The sequence below is a fragment of the Piliocolobus tephrosceles genome, chromosome 6 (genome assembly GCF_002776525.5).
Source record: "Piliocolobus tephrosceles isolate RC106 chromosome 6, ASM277652v3, whole genome shotgun sequence".
Classification (NCBI taxonomy): domain Eukaryota; kingdom Metazoa; phylum Chordata; class Mammalia; order Primates; family Cercopithecidae; genus Piliocolobus; species Piliocolobus tephrosceles.
The window spans coordinates 137,424,199-137,447,300 of NC_045439.1; the positions used below are offsets into that span (position 1 = coordinate 137,424,199).

The 23,102-nt window shown below is 36.8% G+C and overlaps 1 long non-coding RNA gene across 1 annotated transcript in view; it reads right to left on the minus strand.

The window, feature by feature from the left end:
* Window positions 1-19,812, minus strand: part of LOC111548422 — a 173,094-nt gene extending 153,282 nt beyond the window's left edge. Inside the window, exon 1 of the long non-coding RNA XR_002733401.2 lies at window positions 19,635-19,812. This is a non-coding gene — a long non-coding RNA (uncharacterized LOC111548422). The remainder of the gene's footprint in view (window positions 1-19,634) is intronic.
* Between the last annotated feature and the right edge of the window lie 3,290 nt (window positions 19,813-23,102).

Genomic DNA, 23,102 nt, shown 5'->3' on the forward strand with positions numbered 1-23,102 from the left:
TTGGATGTAGTGGTGCACACCTGTAGTCCCAGCTACTCAGGAGGCTGAGGTGGGAGAATCACCTGAGCCCTGGATGGCAAGGCTTCAGTGAGCCACAACTGCACTGCTACACTCCAGCCTGAGCAATAATCCTGAGACCCAGTCTAGAAAAAAAAAAAAAAACCTGAATAGACCAATCATGAGTAAGGAGATTGAATTAATAAATCAAAACCTCTCAACAAAGAAAAGTCCAGGACCTGATGGCTTCACTGGTGGATTCTACCAAAAATGTAAAGAATTAACAGCAATTCTTCTCAAATTCTTCCACAAAACTGAAGAGGAGAGAATATTTCCAAACTCATTTTACAAGACCAACATTATACTGATACCAAAGCCAGATAAGGACACTATAAGCAAAGAAAGTTATAGACCAATTCCTCTGATGAATGTAGATGCAAAAATCTTAAACAAAATACTCAAAAATTGAATTCAATAACACATTAAAAGAATCATTCACCACGATCAAGTTGATCAAGTGAGATTTATTCCTGGGATGCAAGGATGTTTCAACATATATAAATCAATCAATGTGACATAACGCATGAACTGAATGAAGGATAAAAGTTATATGATTATCTTATATCACATTAACAGAATGAAAGATAAAAATCATGATCATCTCAAAAGATGCAGAAAAAGCATTTGAAAAACTTCAACATCCTTTTGTGTTAAAAATTCTCAACAAATTAGGTATGGAATAAATATACCTCAACATTAAAAAAAAGCATATATGACAAATTCAGAGCTTATATCCTATTCAATGGTAAAAAGTTGAAAGCTTTTTCTCTAAGATCAGGACTAAGACAAAGATATCCATTCTCATCACTTACATTTGATATAGTACTGGAAGTCCTAGACGGAGCAATTCGTCAATAAAAAGAAATGAAAGGCATCCAAATAAGAAGGAAATAATTAAAATCATCTTTGTTTGCATATAAAATAACCTTATATATAGGAAATCCTAAAGACTGCCAAAAAAATCTGTTAGAACTAACAAACAAATTCAGTAACCTGGCAATATACAAAATTAACATAAAAAATCTGTTGCATTTTTAAACACTAACAACTAGCTAAACAAAAAGGAAATCAAGGAAACAATTTCATTTAGAATAACATCAAAAAATACTTATGATTAAAATTAACCAAAGAGGGAAAGATCTGTACATTGAAAACTATAGGACATTGATAAAAGAGGTTGAAAAAGACAAAAATAAGTGAAAAGATATCCTGTGTATATGGATGGGAAGAATTAATATTGTTAAAATCTCCATACTACTCAAACTGATCTACAAATTCAATCAAAATTCCAATAACATTTTTCACAGAAATAGAAAAAATCTATCCTAAAATTCTTCTGGACCCACAAAAGATTCAAATAGCCAAAGCAATCTTGAGCAAAAAGAACAAAGCTGGAGGCCTCACACTACCTCATTTCAAAATATACTACCAAGCTATAGTAACCAAAATGGTATAGTACTGGCACAAAAACAAATACATAGACCAACGGAACATAATAGAGAGCCCAGAAATAAACTTACAATCAATTCATTTTCAACAATGTTGCGAATAATACACAATGAGGAAAGGATGGTCTCATTAACAATTGGTGTTAAGAAATGTGTATATCCACATGCAGAAGAATAACACTGCATCCTTATCTCACACCATATACACACAAATCAACTCAAAACGAATTAAACACTTAAATGTAAGACCTGAAATTGTAAAATTAGTAGAAGAAAACAGGGGAAAAACCTTCTTGATATTAACCTTGCCAATGATTGTTTATACGACCCCAAAGCACAAACAACAACAAAAAATAGATAAATGGGATTGCTGCAAACTAAAAACCCACAAAGGAAATACTCAACAGTCTTCACTACAGGATGGGAGAACATATCTGCAAACCATACCTCTGATAAGGGGTTAATATCAAAAATATATAAGGAATTCAAACAACTCAATAGCAACAAAAAAATTACCTAATTTTAAAATGGGCAAAAAAAATAAAATCTTAAGTAGCCTTTTCTCAAAAGGAGATGTAAAAATGTCTAACAGGTATATGGAAAAATTTCTCAACATTATGAATCATCATGGAAATATAACCAAAACTACAGTAAAAGTATCATCACGCCTGCTAGAATGTTTATTATCAAAAGAAAAAAGATAAATGTTAGCAAGCATGTGGCAAAAGGGAACACTTGTACACTGTTGGTGATATGTAAATTGCTACAGCAATTATGGAAAACAGTACAGAGGTTCCTTAAAAAGTTAAAAATAAAACTAACATATGATCCAGCAATCCACTTCTGGGAATATATACAAAGAAAGGAAATCAGTGTCTCCAAGAGATATCTGCACTCTCTTGTTCATTGCAGCATTATTCACAATAGCCAAGATATGGAAACAATCTAAGTGTCCATCAACAGACGAATGGATAAGGAAGTGTAGTATATATCCACAATAGAATAGCATTCAGCCTTAAAACAAAAAGATGGAAATCCTGTCATTTGCAACAAGATGGATGAAATTAGAGGACATTATGCTAAGTGAAATCAGCCAGACATAGACAAATACTGCATGGTCTCATTTATATGTGGAATCTAAATCAAACTCACCATCTTTCCAAAGAGAGAAGCCACAAATCTCCATCCCTGAGCAATGTTACTTCCTCTTTTACTTCAGTCATTTGACATTCTGTAACCCAGAAAATAAATCATAAAGTGAAGCGATACCACCTTTTCATATAAAAAATAGTACAAGCAGAAACACAGAAAAAGAAATAATTGGTATACATGCATATATGTGTGTGTTTATGTGTACATATGACATATACAGAATATGGTTAAAGTTCTTTTTCTGGTGGAGTAACCCAAAGATTCACTTCTATTAGACCTGAGTTCTTAGTGGTCTTCCCTTTATAAGGTTGCTCTAGACTTCTATTAATTTTAAAGCCGAATATGGTAGTATTAAGAAACACCTCCATGAATTTCCTGAGTCCCAAACATAGTCCTCCTTGCCAACATCACATAGCAGCAATCCAGGATTTCCTGGGTAAGTTCTGGAATCTCTTCTCTGCTTAGTGCAGAGCACAAGGAACTCAAAAATATCCAGGTGACATTCTCAGCTTCCAGTTTGATAGAACACCATTATTATGTGCCCCTGGTAGAAGCATGCCTCTTTGGGGAATGAAGACCTCCAAACAGCAGTTGCTCATACAGGATGAAAAAAAATATTGGAAGTGGGTTGTTAAACTTAATAGTGATAATAACTTCCACTTCCACCCTGTATTCCCAGACCCATCATTTCTGACTAAAAAGAAAAAAGAACAACTTACCTCTATTGATTTTCGAAGCATGTACTTTATCCCATAGGACAGCAGTGTCATGTAGCAAGACACTGAAATTTATGCTGAGTCTCATGTCAACTGATCCCACTATAAAATGAATTCTGCAACCAGTAGCAAGATTAAATGGGATACCACGATGGTGAATATGGCATTTGACAGAAACTCTGGGAGCAGGGAAGACAAATTAATTTTCAGAATAAGAGCTTATTTCAGGAAGGATACATCTCTGCCCCTTTGTATGGAAGGAGTTCAATGTAATCAACCCGCTATTATATTGCACAGCACAAATCCTATGGCTGGCAGCTTAGACACGCAGCAGGGCCAGTAGCCAGATCAGCCTTCGTGAGGAGAAGTCCACTTAGTTGAGGTTATAGGTGACCTTTATCACTACTGGTATGGTCCCTTTGTACATGAGACCATTATGCAGGCTTTGAGGTCATTTGGGAAGAAGCTGGCTGCTGTCTACAGAATAGGCCATCTTGTTCTCCTGATTATTGAAGGTCTCCACTTCAGTGGGTGCCCTATGGTTCCCATATTCGTGAGGAAATGCTATTCACACACTGTGCCCTCTCCATGAAGTCCATCCACATTTGTCTTCTCCAGGCTTTCTTGTCACCAATATTTCAGTATGATTCATTCACAGACCCTGACTAACCAGCCAAATATTAAGCCACTACCATGAATCAGTGTAGATACATACTTATGGTTATATCTCCTTTCTTATGAAGGAGGTAGCCAGATATATTGCCAGAAGTTCTACCTAGTTGCAGAAGTCCCCTTATCACCCCTGAATGGAGCAGTAAGACACAAGCAATCCACTTCCTGCTGTTGCCAGCCTGTCACACACACAAATTGATTTCTCAGATCCAAGTTCATTCTTCCTCCATCAGCTAGCCATAGGAAACTCTCCATTAGGCATAGGAGTAGCTTGAAGGACAGATGACAAAGCTACAAAAGTAGAAGCCCTGGAGATCTGAGTCACTCATACACCTCACCTGTGTCTTTTGAAACTCTTAGAACCTAATCTCACATTTACCATTTCCATTTAATGATACAGCATTGTTACATATAGGCAAACCCATAGCTTTGTAGACTAGATAATATCCAGTTTGCAACTGACAGGTCAAGTCTTATAGTCATTTCAGTCATTTCGTTTTAAAGGGACAAACATCTTGTCTCTGCCTGGGATTGTATCCCTGAATAAGAATAGTTATCAACAGAGGGTAGGTGTAAAACCCTAAGAATCTGCATGGGATTCTCCTATTAAAGCTTGCCAGAGGTCCATGCAACATTTAATAATGGGAACCAATATAAAGGTGTTAAATGATAACAATGAAAAAGCAAAAAACAAATGATGATCCAGAAACTACTATCCCTAGGTCTGGAGAGTGGTATTACCAGGGACATGAAGCTGGGGTCCCCTGGAAGTAAGTGAAACCATGGTGAGGCTGCCTGAGGCCTTGGAGTGATGGTTTCCAGAAGATCTGAAACCACTAAGGAAACACAGTCCCTGATGGAGATACCACCTAAGGCCCAGGGGCAGAGTTGGAAGGGATGAATGAGAAATCCTCAGACTTCTCCACTCCATCCACCATTGATTTCCTCCCATTGGCTGAACATAACTAGGAGCCAGTTGGCAAGGAAGCCTGAGAAATGTAGTTTCTCATCAGAGATTGGGTCAGCATCAAAATGTCAAATGACTGGTAAATTTCTTCACTGTTGTTTTTGAAATTTCAGGGCAGTGTCTGTCACATGATGAGCCCTCAATAAAATTTTATCAAGTAAAGAAAATTCCACTTATTCTGATCTGGCTCTACAATAGACCCAAATGGCAGCAGCAAATAAACAGTGGAGTTTTTGCCTCCAGCAAACTTTTTCCTACTATTAGCAGCTTAGAAGCAATAAAGGAGCTTGGGGGGTGAATCCTGCTCTATGATTTTCATTTTGATCTTTGTCCACTGAGTGGGACACTGGGGTTCCTATTTGTCCACTTGGGTTCCTATTTGTTAGAGAGCATCATAGCAGAGCTGTGGAGTGAGAGCAGCAAGAGTCACCAACCCAAACACCTGTCCTGAATTCCCCCAGGTCTATTTGCTTCTTCCGGCCTCTAGCATAGTCCAAGAGCATTACTTCAGACCTAAATATTTCAGTTCACTTTCCAATGGAGAGTGGTTACTGTTATTCTGTGAAAGGCTTCCAAGATTGGTGTTAGAATATTTCTTACACAGAATAATGTCATTTGTCAAATGGTAAAATAGGCAGCTTAGAAGAGAACATAACAAAATTAATATAACTTTCTAAATGCTAATATAGCTTTCAAGAACAAAGAAACAAAAAAAAAAAAAACTCATACCCAAGAAAATAATTACTTTTCAAGTCAGGCCAGAAACCTGCTTAGGGATGCTGTCTTTATAAAAAATGGTTTTTAAACAAATATTGAAAACACAACATAGTAAAACCCATGGGGTACAAATAAAGCAACACTAAGAGGAAAATTTATAGCCATACGTGCCTACATCAAAAAAGAAAAAAAAAAGTTCAAACAAATAACCTAACAATAACCTTAAAGAACTAGAAAGGAAAGAGCAAACCAAACCCAAAATCAGTAGAACAAGAGAAATAAAGATCAGAACAGAAATAAATGAATTTGAAATAAAGAAAACAATACAAAAGATCAAAGAAACAAAAAATTGGTTTTTTTGAGAAGATAAACAAAATTGACAAATTTTTAGCCAGTCTAACAAAAAAGGAGAGAAGACCCAAATAAACAAAATTAAAGGTGAAAAAGGATACATTACAGCTGATATGAAAAAAATTCAAAGGAACATCAGCGGCTACTATGAGCAACTATATGCCAATAAATTGGAAAATCTAGAGGCAATAGACAAATTCCTAGACACATACAACCTACCTAAATTGAACCATGAGGAAATCCAAAACCTAAATAAACCAGTAACATGTAAGAAGATTGAAGCCATAGTGAAAATTCTCCCAGTAACAAAAAGCTCAGGATCTAATAGCTTCATTGCTGAATTCTACCAAACATTTAAAGAACTAATACCAATCCTACTCAAACTATTCCAAAAAACAGAAAGAGAAAGAATACTTCCAAACTTATTCTGTGAGGCCAGTATTACCCTGATACCAAAACCAGACAAAGACACATCAGAAAAAAATAAAAAATAAAAATAAATAAATAAAAAACTACAGGCCAATATTCATGATACATATTGATGCAAAAATACCAAACAAAATACTAGCAAATCAAATTTAACAACACATTAGAAAGATCGTTCATCATGACCAAATGGAATTTATCCCAGGGATGCAAGAGTGGTTCAGGATACACAAATCAATCAATGTGATAGCTTATAAATCAGCAACATAAAGGCTAACAACCACATGATCATTTCAATGGATGCTGAAAAACATTTGATAAAATTCAACATCCCTTCATGATAAAAACCCTCAAAAAACTGGATATAGATGGAACATACCTCAACACAATAAAAGCCATATGTGGCATACCCACAGTCAGTATCACACTGAATAAGGAAAAACCTGCTGAATGCCTTTCTTCTAAGATCTGGAAGAAGACAGGAAAGACTATTTTCACCACTGTTATTCAACATGGTATCATGGTATTGAAAGTCCTAGCTTGAATGATTAAACAAGAGAAAGAAATAAAAGGTATCCAAATTGGAAAGGAAGAAGTGAAATCCTAGTTTGCAGGGGATATAATCTTATATTTGGGATAACCTAAAAATTCCAGAAAAAAAAAAAAAAACTATTAGACTTGATAAACATTCCGGCATAGTAGCTCACGCCTGTAATCCCAGCACTTTGGGAGGTCAAGGCAGGCAGATTGCATGAGGCCAGGAGATTGAGACCAGCCTGACCAACATGGCAAACCCTGTCGCTACTAAAAATACAAAGATTAGTTGGGTGTGGTGGCCCATGCCTGTAGTCCTAGCTACCTGGAAGGCTGAGGTAAGAATCACTTGAGCCTGGGAGGTGGAAGTTGCAAAGAGCTGAGATCGCACCACTGCACTCCAGCCTGAGTGACAGAGCAAGACTCCATTACAAAAAAAAGAAAAAAAGAGCTGACAAACAAATTCAGTAAAGTTGCAGGATACAAAATCAACATACAAAAATCAGTAGCATTTCTACACGCCAACAACAAACAATCTGAAAAGGAAATAAAAAAGTAATCCAATTTATAGTAGCCACAGATAAAATTAAATATCTGGAAAATAACCAAAAAAGTGAAAGATCTCTACAACGAAAACAGTAAAACACTGATGAAAAAAGTTGAAGAGGACAGACACACACACACAAATGGAAAGATATTCCATGTTCATTGATTGGAAGAATCAATATTATTAAAATGTTCATGCAACCCAAAGCAATCTACAGATTCATTGAAATCCCTATCAAAATACCAATGACATTCTTAATAGAAATTTAAAAAAACAACCCCAGAATTTATATGGAACTGCAAAAAAGACACAGAATAGCCAAAGTTATCCTAAGCAAAAAGGACAAAACTGGAGGAATCACATTACTTAACTTCAAATTATATTACAGAACTAAAGTAAACAAAACAGCGTAGTGCTGGCATAAAAACAGATAGACCAATGGAACAGCATAGAGAATCCAGAAAGATATCCACACACCTACAGTGAACTCTTTCAACAAAGGTGCCAAGAACATGCAAAAAAGACAGTGTCTTCAATAAATGGCGCTGGAGAAACTGAATATCAATAAGCAAAAGAATGAAACTAGACCCCTATCTCTCATCATATACTAAAATCAAATCAAATGGATTAAAGACTTAACTCTAAGACTTCAAATTATGAAACTACTACAAGAAAACATTGAGGAAACTCTCCAGGACATTGGACTGGACAAAGATTTCCTGAGTAATACCCCACAAGTACAGGCAACCAAAGCAAAACTGGACAAATGGTATCACCTCAAATTAAAATGCTTTTCCACAGCAAAGGAAACAATCAACAAAGTGAAGAGACAACCCACAGAATGGGAGAAAATATTTGCAAACTATCCATCTGACAATGGATTAATAGCCAGAACACATAAGGAGCTCCAACAACTTCATAGGAAAATATCTAATAATCCAATTTTAAAATGGGCAAAAGATCTGAATAGACATTTCTCAAAAGAAGACATACAAATGGCAAGCAGTGATAATCAAAAGGTACTCAATATCACTGATTATCATAGAAATGCAAATCAAAACCACAATGAGATATCATCTCGCCCCAGTTTAAATTACTTTTATCGAAAAGACAGGCAATAACAAATGCTAGCGAGGATGTGAAGAAAAGGGAATCCTCATACACTGTTGGTGGGAATGTAAATTAGTACAATCACTATGGAGAACAGTTTGGAAGTTCCTCCAAAACTAAAAACAGAACTGCCATGTGATCCAGCAATCCCACTGCTGGGTAAATACACAAAGAAAGGAAATAAGTATATTGAAGAGATATCTGCAGTCCCATGTTTGTTGCAGAACTGTTGACAATGACCAAGATTTGGAAACAACCTAAGTGTCCATCAACAGATAAATAAAGAACAGATGATACTTAGGCATAATGGAGTATTATTCAGCAATAAAAATGAAGGAGATCCTGTCATTTGCAACAGCAGGGGTGAAACTGGAGATCATTATGTTAAGTGAATCAAGCCAGGCACAGAAAGACAAACATTGCATGTTCTCAGTTATTTGTGGGATCTAAAAACCAAAACAATTGAACTCATGGAGGTAGAGAGTAGAAGAAAGGTTATCAGAGTTTGGGAAGGGTAGATAGTATGAGGGGTTCGGGAGAGGTGGGGATTATTAATGGGTGTAAAAAAACAATTAGAAAGAATGAATAATACCTGGTGTTCGATAGTACAACAGAGTGACCATTGTCAATAACAATTTAATTGTACATTTTAAAATAACTAAAATAGTATAATTGAATTGTAACACAAAGGATAAATATTTGAGGGAATGATTACCCTATTTTTCATGATGTGATTATTACTCACTGACTGCCTGTATCAAAATATCTCATGTACCCCATAAATTTATACACCTACGATATACCACAAAAATTAAAAATAAACTGTTTTAGAGCTAGTTTTAAAGTAGATTGTAAGTCACACAGGAAAGCTAATTTCTTGGCTGCAGCAGGGGCTGCTGGATTCCCCCCAAAATCATTTCTTCCCTCTTCCATAAAAAGAGAATTTTTACTTGGGCACATGACTTCCTCATAGCTTAGGGCCCATGTGACTAATTTCTGGCCAATGGGATTTTGGGGAAGCCATGTGACAGCATCTTGGATCCTTCCTTGAGAGTACTGCTGGGATGTGGACCGGACCCCATCTTCTTATTTTCCTTTCCTTCCTACTGCAGCCTGAAATGAAGAAACTGCTGAAGACCAAAAAATGCAAGTTATATCTAGGGAGGGTAGAGTGGTGAGCTAGAAGAGTCTGAATCTCTTGAAGACTTGGGGGCAAAGCTGCCATATGGGTGGACCATTTAATGCCAAACTTAGTTTATACCTGAAAAAAAGTACATTTTTATGTAGTGTCAATGAACTGTTGTGTCATATTTTTATGTTACTTTCAGCCAAATCAATCATTCCACAGAGCTCCAGGAGCAAGAACAGTATTCTGGAATTGGGAGGCCCTCTTTGAGGCTCTGAAGCAAGCTAAGAGAATAGATTTTGAAGACTTGTCAGAAACAGGATTTAAGGTGAGTTCACGTGCTATCAACCCAATTGTCCATATCAAGTAGATGAGGAAACCATCACTAGGAGATGCCGGGCAGCTACAGATGGGAGAGAGGCTGGGAGATAGACAGGAACGTATCTTACTATTAAGAAACAAACACTTATTAGAGAAGGTACAATAAATGTGGTGCCTGAATTAAATCAACACCATGACTCTTTCAGACAAATTGCATGTTATGTCCTAACCAGCTGAGCAATAGATTTTACTATTACCAGTCTAACCACTGAGATAAAATAACTGAGATGTAAAAATAATTACTCATTTTATGATTGTTAAGTCTGAGAAATCAAGCTAAAGTCTGGCTGATAAACTGTTTCTGAGGAAGTCAGGAAGTTAGGGGAGTGTGTTCCTCCCATCCTTCAGCTCCTTTTGTGTTCTAGCTACATGCTCCTGAGATAGTTGAGTCACTGGGGTGATAAGTGCTGTGTGAATACATTGAGGAAAAGAAAAGAACTTGTAAGTGATCTTATTAAAGATCTTGAATAGACTTTTAACTTTACAATGTACGAGTCACACCAACCCAGGGGATCCTGCCAGTCTCCCCTCCGAGCCATCATACCTTATCCACTGGTTTCACAACCAACACTTTCAACCTTTTTTTTAAATCAATTCCAAACTGCTTTCAACAGAATATTAGCATCCCCGAGGATGTCAATAAATGTCCAGTGACCAAATATATTTGGGAATGGACCATATAAGGAGAATGCTTTATAAATATTTTCAGGTGTGTTTTTAAATGGCATAAATCTGGTTACCATGTTGCTTCTCACCTATAGCATTCATTCTCTTGGGATTAGTGTAGCCAGAAATTATTTAGAACAAACTGGACTTTTATTGAAAAGTCTTTATCGAGAATGAAAGGAATTTTGAAATTTAAAAATTAAAAAACAAAACAGAAATGCTTTTTGCTAATCAATTTAAATGCAAAGTACAGATGAAATCTGCACTCATTCAAGTCTTGAGCTCAAGCTCATAGAGTTTACTGAAAGAGGAAACTAGGGAACTCAATACATAATACGGAGAAATTCAAGTTGCCTAGAGAGGAAGTGAAGAAGGTATAGGACAGAAAGATGGAGCATTTGAGGAGAGAAGAAACAGGGTAAGCACACTAGCAGATAGTTTCATCTCATTCCCTGGCTAGGACAAAATCCTAGAGGAGGGTGTGATGGTAACAACTAAATAAACTGGGGGACTCCAGAATTGTGGGACTTTTTTCCTCACTTTCTCAGTCACAGACTGGAAGATTCTAAGTCTTCATTTGAAAGACTCACATTCAGCTAGTCATCAGAGCAACATGTCACTAAAAAACAGATTAGACCTATTGAGAGGGATGAGACCAAGGTCATGTTCCTCAAGAGTAGTGCAGGGCACACAGAAGCCCTCATGTGACCTAGGGAGCAAAAAAAGAAGTGCCAACAAGGCTAATGAATAAGCAGAGCTTTCAGTCAGCACAAAGAGGGCACTGTGTGTAGCGACATCAAAACCAAAGACGAGTGAACAGAACTTCAGTCATGGACAGCAGAGCGCCACCCCTGAAAGGGTCAATCAAGGCCTGTGATTCCCCGGTGGACACCAATCCAGGTTGAAGCAGACTGGACCCACCCACCACTCTATAGCAAAGACCATTGCAGATCCAGAGTGCACAACTAGATACACAGTCTCCTGTCCCCCAAAGTCTCAAAGATACACATGTAGGGCAGGAGGAGAATATAAAAGACTGAGCATTTCCCCCAAAGAGAGCAAGTCATCCACACTGGAAGAAATGGAGGTGCTGTTTATTAGAAAGATCTATGTTTGCTATACTCCCTTCAACCCATGAGGTGGTGTTCCATGACAAAGATTAGATCTGCTGTGGAAAATAAATAGGCAACATTTTTTCATGCTGAGCAGTACTTGAATTTAATTTTCAATTCCACTATACTCGTAATTCTAGTATGTCACTGAGGAGGGAAAAAAACTAGAAAAGACACTTCAGAAATGAATATGTTGCAAGAGGAGAATCTTCATGAAACAGTAACAGAAAGTCTAAGAAGACCAAAGGAGTGGGTAAAAATGCAAATAGGTAATACTGCAAGAAAAAACATTGCAATAGTATTATGTTCATAGCATAATAACAGTATAAGAGAGAATGATTACATGTTATGCAAAATTGAATCTGTGTTTAGAGGACAAACTTGAGAAACTCCTAAAATGTAGAGGAAATTGATGTTGAAAATGATTAATTAATTGCAGTGAAAGGGTCAGAGAACAAATTTGCAACTTAACAATCAGGAACAACCTCAAGTATTAATCAGAACAACTGAAACAGATATAAAAATTCAGTTGAAGGAATTGAAGAAAAATTTCCTAATTTGTTAAGTATGTATATGAAGAGAGTTATTTGTCTTTCAAGCAAAAGTAGTATAAAAAGAATCACACCTACACCATCTTTTGTTTTTTCATTTTTTAGAAATAGGAAGAAAGAAAAAAATCTGAAGGTAGTAATATGGGATAACTCTGAACCTTTCTCTCAATTTTACTTTTAATCTAAAACCGCTCTTTCAAAAATGTATTTTAAAAAACAAACTAATAAAGAATGCATGGTTCTCTTCTTTTAAGCACGTCTGGTAAAAATAGAAGAACCATTCATGAGGTTGGGAAATTGTGCTGAAAGCATTCCTGTTCCAAACATCTTGGTGAATACAAATATATAAGGAAGAAATTATACCAAGTCTCTACAATCTCTCCCGGAAGTTAGAAGCAGAGAGAATATTTCCTAACTTATTCTAATCAGCCAGCATTATCCTAATATGAATACCAGACAAAGACATTACACGAAAAGAAAACTAAAGACCAGTATCTCTCATGAAATAGATGCAAAATTTTTCAACAAAATATTATTGAATCAAATACAATATATAAAGAGTTTGACACCACAACCAAACAAGATTTACCCCAGGTATGCAACGGATAAATCCTATTTGTTTTTTTGTTTTTTTTTTTTTTTTTCCCCCCTTTCTCTCTTTGCTTCTTTTTTCATTTATTTATTTTTTTACTTTGAGTTCCAGGATACATGTGCAGAAAGTGCAGGTTTGTTACTTAGGTATACATGTGCCATGGTGGTTTGCTGCACCTATCAACCTATCATCTAAGTTCTAAGCCCCACATTTAATAGGTATTTGTCCTGATGGCTCTCCCTCCCTTTTCTATCCCAACCCTTGACAGGCCATGGTGTGTATGTTCCTTTCCCTGTGTCATGTGTTCTCATTGTTCAACTCCCACTTATGATTGAGAACATGCAGTGTTTGGTTTTCTGTTTCTGTGTTAGTTTGCTGATAATGATGGCTTCCAGCTTCATCCATGTCTCTGCAAAGGACATGATCTCATTCTTTTTTATGGCTGCATAGTAGTCTATGGTGTATATGTGCCACATTTTCTTTATCCAGTCTATCATTGATGGGCATGTGGGTTGGTTCCAAGTCTTTGCTATTGTAGATAGTGCTGCAATAAACATATGTGTGCATGTGTTTCTATAGAATGATTTATAATCCTTTGGGCATATACCAAGTAATGGGATTGCTGGGTCAAATGGTATTTCTGGTTCTAGATCCTTGAGGAATCACCACACTGTCTTCCACAATGGTTGAACTCCTATAAACAGTGTAAAAGTGTTCCTATTTTGAACAGAAAACCAAACACCACATGTTCTCATTCATGAGTGGGAGTTGAACAATGAGAATACATGGACACAGGGAGGGGAACATCACACACCGGGGCCTGTCTAGGGGTGCTAGGCAGACTACAGGAGGGATAGAATTAGGAGAAATACCTAATGTAGATGACAGATTGATGGGTGCATCAAACCACCATGTCACATGTATACCTATGTAACAAACCTGCACATTCTGCACATGTATCCTAGAACTTAAATTAAAAAAAAAAAAAGCATTTCGATTTCTCCACAGCCTCGCCAACATCTATTGTTTTCTGACTTTTTAATAATCACCATTCTGACTGGCGTGTAGTTTTGAGGTGTATCTCATTGTAGTTTTGAGGTGCATTTCTCTAATGACCAGTGATGACCAGTGATGATTAGCTTTTTTTCATGTTTCTTGACCACATAAATGTCTTTTCTTTTCTTTTTTCTTTTTCTTTTTTTTTTTTGAGATGGAGTCTTGCTCTTGTTGCCCAGGTTGGAGTGCAATGGGGTGATCTCAGCTCACTGCAACCTCTCCGCTTCACAGGTTCAAGCTATTCTTCTGCCTCAGCCTCTCGAGTAGCTGGGATCACAGGCGCTCACCACCACACCCAGCTAATTTTTGAATTTTTAGTAGAGATGGGGCTTCACCATAAATGTCTTCTTTTGACTGTCTGTTCATACCCTTCACCCACTTTTTAATAGGGTTGTTTGTTTTTTTCTTGTAAGTTTGTTTAAGTTCCTTGTAGATTCTGGATACTAGACCTTTATCAGATGGGTAGATTGCAAAAAATGAAAAACTTAGGTATAAATCCTTTTAAAATGAACAAGATCTACATGAATAAAACTACAAAACTCTAATGAAAGAAATACAAGAACTAAATAAATGGAGAGATGTTCCATGTTCATGAATAGGAAGAGTCAATATTGTCAAGATGTCAGTTCTTCCCAATTTGATCTGTAAATTGAATGCAACTTCAGCAAGTTGTTCTGTGGGTACTGACAAACTGATTCTAAAGTTTATGTGCAGAGGCAAAAGATCCATAATAATCAATACAATAATGAAAGAGAAGAAGAAAGTCAGAGGACTGACACTACCTGACTTCAATACTTTCTATAAAGTAACAATAATCAGGATAGCATGGTAGTGGTAAAAGAACAAACAAATAGATCAATGTAACAGAATAGAAAGCCCAGTAGTATACCCCACACAGATATATTCAATGAACTTTAACAAAGGAGCAATGGAAATACAATAGAGAAAAGATAGTGTTTTCAGCAAAGGTACTAGAGCAATGGGGCATCCACATGCAAAAAAAAAAAAAAAAAGTGAATCTAGATACAAAATTTATGCCCTTTATAAAAATTAACTCAAATTGGATCATAGATCCAAACAGAAAATACATAGAATTCCTTAAAGATATAGTAGAGCAAAATCTAGATGACCATGAGTGTGGCAATAACTTTTTATTATTGCCTAGACACAATATCTAGACACTCTAAAAATACAATGGAAAAAAAGTTAAGAAAATTATTTCTAAATTTGATCTAAGGCAAATCTAAATTTGATCTAATACAATATCAAAGGCACAATCCATGAAAGATGGGATTTGATAAGCTGGACTTCATTAAAATTAAAAACTTCTACTCTATAAAAGACACTGCCAAGAGAATCAGAAGACAAGCAACAGACTGGGAAAAAATAATTGCAAAAGAAAATATTTTTCTATTTGATATTAGATTAAAATCTTTATCAATATTTTTCTATTTGATAAAGAACTATTATCAAAAATATACGAGGAACTCAACAATAAGAAAATGAACATGATTAAAAAATGGGCAAAAGACCTGAACAAACACTTCACCAAAGAAGAGAAAAAGACGGTAAATAAACATATGAAAAGATGCTCCACATCATATGTAATTAAGGAAATGCAAATTAAAATGAATACCAATACATACATATTAGAGTAGCCAAAATCCATCACACTGACAATGCCAACTGCTGGCAAGGATGTGGAGCAATAGGAACTCTCACTCACTGCTAGTGGGAATGCAAAATGACACAGCCACTTTGGAAGATAGTTTGGCAGTTCCCTGCAAAGCCAAACATGCTCTTACCATATGATGCAGCAGTCACACTTGCTAGTATTTGCCCAAATGAACTGAAAACTTGTGTCCACACAGAAACCTGCACATACATGTTTATAACAGCTTTGTTCATAATTGCCAAAACTTGGAAGCAACCAAGATGTCCTTCAGTAAGTGCATGGATAAACAAACTGGTACATCTGTACGATGGACTATTATTCAGTAATAAAAACAAATAAGCTTTGACCGTGGCTTTTGTTGCAGAAAAAAAGAAAAAAAAAAACGAGCTGTGAAACCATTAAAAGACATACATGAAACTGAAATACCTATTACTAAGTTAAAGAAACCAATCTGAAAAGACCACTTACTATATGACTCCAACTATATGACATTCTGGAAAAGGCAAAACTATAGAGACAGTAAAATGTTCAGTGATTGCTGGGGTTGGCAAGTAGGGGTGGGGATGAAAAGGCAGAGCATAGAGGATGTTTAGGGCAATGAAACTACTCTGTGTGTTACTATAATTGTAGACACATACCATTACACACTCGTCAAAACCCATTGAATGTACAACAGCAAGAATGGACCCTAATGTAAATTATAGACTTTGGTTGACAGTAACATGTCAATGTTGGTTTATTCATTGTAACAAATGTACCTCTCTAGTGAACAATGCTGACAGTGGGGAAGGCTGTGCATTTGGGGAGGTGGGGCATGTAGGAACTCTCTGTACTTTCCACTATACTTTGCTATTAACTTAAAATTGCTTTAAAACTAAAGTCTATTTTTTAAAAAAAGATTGAGCTGTTGATATAAACCCAATGTCTGCTTTCATGTCCAGGAATTTATCTTTTAAAACCCATATTGAATAACCTGGGTCATCAGTGGTGATCTTTTTCACTGGAAAAGGCTAATATACCACTTTCTGGCAGAAAATATTTGTTACCAAATTCTTTTCCAGAACAATTATCTTGGTGGGTGTTCCTGTAACAACTATACATAAAAATAATAATAATATGCAGCAATATCTAGACACTCTAAAAATACAATGGAAAAAAAGTTAAGAAAATTATTTCTAAATTTGATCTAAGCCAAAATGTGGAGAAGCAATGGGGAAAAAAGTTATTTCTATATAATGAGATTAGAGGTAGTTTCTCATAACTTCTATACAGTTTTCAGTAGTTTTCAACTTCTATCATGGAAATATATATATACACACACACACATATCATCAGATATATACGTCATGTTTATATATATATAACGAACAATAAACAGATACCATTTTAAAAAGACACACATATATTTCATATATTTATGTAATATATACACATTCATATATAGATCATGTTACCACCATTATAGATACAAGGAAGGATAGTAAAAATAGTAAGAAGATTAAAATAAAATATACCAAAATGGAAACAGTAATTTAACTGTGGCTAGCTTTGTGTGATTAGACTAAGATTTTTTTTAGATCTACTTTTTTTGTTTTCTAGATGTTTTACAATGAATCTGTATTTTTATATGGAAAAAATAAACCTGATTTTTATTAAACAAATACAAATTCAGTAACACTGAATTTAGAATATTTTTTAAATAAACTTGAGCGTGAAGAAATTGTTATGACTATTGTGGTGAGCATTCTGAAAGATGAGCAGAAGCAGGGATAATGTGACATTTAGCTGATCTTTCAAGGGAAGCCAGACAAATGACACTTTTTAAAAAAGAAAATAGTAACTAACATTGAAACATGGTATTTCTAGTATGATTCAGAAGTGAAGTGTCAACTTCTTCTGTGGAAAACTCCAACATTACCAAACGTAAGAAGGCACATACTTCAACAACAGAAGTGAAAAAGATCTTGATTCATTCATTTAACACTGCTTCAGAGTTTAATCCCAAAAAAAAGTCTATTTTGAAAAAAAAAAATTCTTACTCCTGTATACTATCCTTTGCAGTGAACTGGCCAAATAAGTGTATCCAATGTATGCTGAATACGGAGCACGCTGGAAACATTTTAATTTACGTCATCTCTAATCCTTACAACAATAGTGCAAAGAAAGGATTACTATCTTCTTTTTACAGATAGGAAAACTGACGCTCAAAGAGGTATAATATCTCTTTTAATAGCACACATCTAATACGTGGTGGAGATCGGAGCTACACTTACATCTGTCAGACCTTAAAGTCTGTGTTCTTTCTACCTCTCTGCCTCAGTCCAACAATTGGGATCTTTGCCATGACAACTCACCATTCATAGCGTGCTTTTCATGACGTTTTTGACTCAAAATTATCACTCAGCAAGACGCCTCAACTAATTTACAAAATGTGACTTGAAAAGCAGGTTGTAATTTCCAAAAGCAAAAATCCAACCACAAAAGGTAAAGACTTGACCAGTAGAGCTTTACAGAAGGAAGTAATGTAGGTAGTAAGGACACTTTCAGAAATGCCTGGAATCAGAGAAATCGACGTATCTCCTATTAGAAATTGTACTCGTTTGGTAGCAAAATTTCTGTGTATTCATTTACAATAATAGTCTTGTTGTTTTAAACTCAACGCACAGTAAGAGGGTGATTTTGACATTTACTTTTTACTCTCTTTTGCCTTCTTGCTCCAAGAACAGATTTCCTCCAAATTCTGATTATTATTATAACTTACATAAGTGTACTGGATTTTATTTTTAAGGGCGAAACTACACATAAGTAGATTTGTCTGGATTATCAAAATCAGACCCTGAAGAAATTAGTTCCTAGAGGGCAGGGTTGAACCTTGCTTATCTCTATATCCCAGTTATGTTAAGCAGAGTAACTGGCACAAATTAACAAATTATGCATTGAAGAATCATAAAACAGAAAGATTTTAAAAAGAAGTAAGTATCAGATTCAGTGTAACCCTAAGAAGCTAGTGTACCACAAGATGGCATGCCCTCTGCGATCACAATAGCAGCCTTCAGTCTTGGTCTGGGCTATAAGAACTGCTCCTTGAGACTTGGGTTTTTTTCCTAACACTGCCACTAATGGGTTAAGTCAGAAATCTTTCACTTCCCTGAGCTTTTGATCCTGGTTTCCCAATCAGCACAATGGGAAACTGAAGAGAAGGAAAGAGAAAAAAGACAGAGAGGGTCAGAGATCCCTGCCGCCTGTGCAATGCCATAGTTTGGACACAGGGTTTGGGCAACCATGGCCCATGCACCAGTTCCAGCCTGTGGCCTCTTATTATACAGCTCATGAGCCGAGAATGATTTTTACATTTTTACATGGTTGAAAGAATTCAAAAGAATAATAATATTTTGGGACATGTAAAAATTATATAAAAGGCAATTTTTCAGTGCTCATAAAGTTACTTTGGAGCTCAGCCCCACTCCTTTATTATGTATTTATATGGCTGCTTTCACACCACCACAGCAGAGCTGAATAGCTGTGACACAGACCATATGGGCCGCCAAGCCTAAATTATTACTACCTAGACCTTTACAGAAAAAAGCATTGCTGACCTTTTACACAGACAATCAAGCAAGTGATCACCTGAGAAAATTAAAATGTATGTCTAGGACAAGGGGGCCTATGTCAACTAGGGGACTATCTTCCCCGCTACTTACGCAAGAACTTTCACCATTGGGAGAGCAGGCTATGTAGCTTGGCAGCACTGCGGCCACCTGTCCAAACTTCCCCTCACCTGTGCCCTTGAAGTGACTAGCATTTCTAGGCATCCATGGAGCCACAGGGAACATTCTGATGGCTGGCCCCGCATCTTCCCTTCCTCCTTCTTCTTCACATTCTATTTTCTGAGTGGTTGTCAGAGGAACGCTGAATCCTGCTGTCGTTTTTTCAGACCCCAGGAGCCGTTTATGACAGTCTTGGCACCATGAAGCATTTCAAGCTCCTATCTCAGCACCACAGCTGCCTGCTCCTCGCTCAGTGAGGATGAGCTTGCCACAGTGCATTTGCCCTTTAATCTCTCTCCCTTCTTCCCTCCCTTCTTCTCTCCCTCCCTCTCTCCCTCACTCTTTCTGTCACACGGGCGTGTGCACACACACAAGTTCCCATTGGATAGAGGGAGAAACGCTTTTTAGTTTCTTTCCAGGCCTAATAGAAAATTCATTTTTCACAAAACAGAGGTTTTTTTTCTGTCCATTGTAAAAGTGTGGGCGTCCTTCCTTTTGGAGAGTAATGATGGCTTTCCACATGGCCTTCTCTGACCCATTGCTTGTTTGTGCATATGTGTGTGTGTGTGCACATGTGTATGTGCGTGTGTGTCTGTGCGTGTAAGTGTGTGTGTATGAGAGAGAGAGTGTGTGTATGTGTGTGTGTGTCAGGGAGGAAGGGAATGAAGGAGAGTATGATAAGGAGAGAATACCTCAGAATACCCAGATAAAAGACATTATAGCAACACTATAAAGTTAAGATATGGGATTCCCAAGTCAATCACCTTCAAGCTGGGGAGTCTGGAGTGTGAGGAGAGTGGGAGTTTTTCTCTGACAACATATTCATTGTCTAAGACAATTTTAGGGTCAAAGATATCTTTGAATAAAGGTGCCTGGAGAAAAAGTAGAGGAAGAGAATATAGCAAAATGTTAACAATGGTTGTCTTTGGGTGGGAGGGAGAAGAGGCAGGTTATGGGTGATCTGTTTCTTTTATTTCAACTATTCTACATTCCTCACTTTTAAATTTTTGATATTAAGCTGGAGAGAAAGGACATGAATATAGAGATGAACTCGCTGAATGTAGCAATGAATGCTGAGTTAGCCAAAGATACATGGCTACGTTCCACATCCAATTATTTAAGGGCAAATCCGAAAACTCTACTTTCAGAAATTTTTTTTAAAATGTGCTTTACGGCCGGGCGCGTTGGCTCAAGCCTGTAATCCCAGCACTTTGGGAGGCCGAGACGGGCGGATCACGAGGTCAGGAGATCGAGACCATCCTGGCTAACATGGTGAAACCCCGTCTCTACTAAAAAATACAAAAAAAAAAAAAAAAAACTAGCCGGGCGAGGTGGCGGGCACCTGTAGTCCCAGCTACTCAGGAGGCTGAGACAGGAGAATGGTGTAAATCCGGGAGGCGGAGCTTGCAGTGAGCTGAGATCCGGCCACTGCTCCCCAGCCTGGGCGACAGAGCGAGACTCCGTCTCCAAAATAAATAAATAAATAAAAATAAAATAAAATAAAATGTGCTTTACAGTATTTGCACTTTCAGCCTAAGGACTAAAAATTGAACACAATTGGATCTGCCCCATTGCCTCAAGGATTCTTAGACTAGTTCAGGATCCATTTTCTGGACATCACTGCTTTTTAGACAGGAAACAGGGCTAAATTCCTATTGACTTCCAAGAACATAGCCCCACAGATTTGTTTGTCACAGTATCCTCTCTCTGGCGCTCTCTTGACTCTCTCTCTCTCTCTCCCCCCCCCCCCAACATCACCCCCAAATCAGAATGCATATATAAAATTCTGATTAATTGAAACATGGAATGATTATGATTTTACTCTAAGATAAATATGTAGATTTCAGCTAAGATGTTTGGTTGAATAAATGCATATACCTTCACTCCATCATTAAACCACATTAACACGAGATTATTACAAATAAATAAATAAACCAATAAAGATAAGAAAAAAAGAAAGACAATCCCTTCAGCATTTAGGAAACTGGAAAGTAGAATCTGTGAGTGGCACCTGACAGCAGACCCAGGGATGCTGAATCCCAAGCTAGCAGTAGGAAGGCAACCAGGATCCCCAAAAGTTCAAGAGTTGGCAACATAATTTACCTCGGGAGGCAGAAGCAAACGTAAGCGTGAAAACAGGGTTGAATTATGTTTAAGTAGTACTTAGATCCCATATCCTCTCCCTAGACTGGATGACTGCATCCCACGGTGGCAGTAGGCTGGAGGTTTCCTCTCTACAGGGTAAAATATGGTGTCTCTAGGCAGGTGCTCTCCAGACACCAAGTGCTTAAATGTACACACTGAATAGTGAGATCCTCCAGGTTTCCTACCATTTGGTTCCAATGAGGGTGGCAGACACTTGATCAGAAGGTAAGATGATTCTTCTCTGGAGAGAATCTCTCCAGCCCAAGTGAAAAACTCAGACCCCGCAAGATCACCTTCCAAGAAAGCTTACAATCAGAGAGCTTCTATCAGCTTTTAGCTTTTCAGTGCTCCATTTCTTTTTTTAACAGAAACAGACAGCTAAGGGTCACCAGGCATCTGAGCAAAGCTTCTAACATTAATGGCAGAGACCAGAGCAAACAGACAAATAAAAGCAGCCTGAATGAAAAGGGCTAAACTAGGAGATAAGACCTTCAGAAACCCATATGAGTGTTCTCAAAGAGATAAAAAGCAGTTACCATTTTCATGAAACAAGAACCCAATTTAAAGAATAAGAAAACTCTTATAAATTGAAAATATGACAGCAAAACTTGTTTAAAAAATTCTCATTAGAATGCTAAGAAGACAAAGTTGAGTAGATGACCCTTATGTCCTCCAGAAATAGAGCTAAAAGAAAAAAGTTGAAACACAGAAGAAAATTAAAAGAGGTTCAACACTAAAATGATCAGAATTCCAGAGATAGAAGCAGAGACAGACAGAAAGAGAGAGAAATAAGAACAGACACATGCGCCAAAAAAGAGAGAGAGATAAACCCCAACACAGTAATAGCTGGAGACTTCAACACCCCCCTTTCAGCACTGGACAGATCTTCCAGACAGAAAATCAACAGAGAAACATCAAATTTAATCTGCACTATAGACCAAATGGAACTAATAGATATTCAAGGAACATTTCATCCAATGGCTACAGAATACACATTCTTCTACTCAGCACATGGATCATTCTCAAGGATAGAAGATATGTTAGGTCACAAAGCAAATGCAATCACATTTGAAATCAGGACTAAGAAATTCATTCAAAACTATAAAATTACATGGAGATTGAATAACTTGCTCCTGAATGACTCCTGGGTAAATAATGAAATTAAGGCAGGAATCAAGAAGTTCTTTGGAACTAATGAAAACAAAGATACAACTTACCAGAGTTTCCAGGATGCAGCTAGTGAAGCAGTGTTAAGAGAGAAATTTATAGTACTAAATGACCACATCAAAAAGTGAGATCTCAAGTTAACAACCCAATATTACAACTAAAAGAAC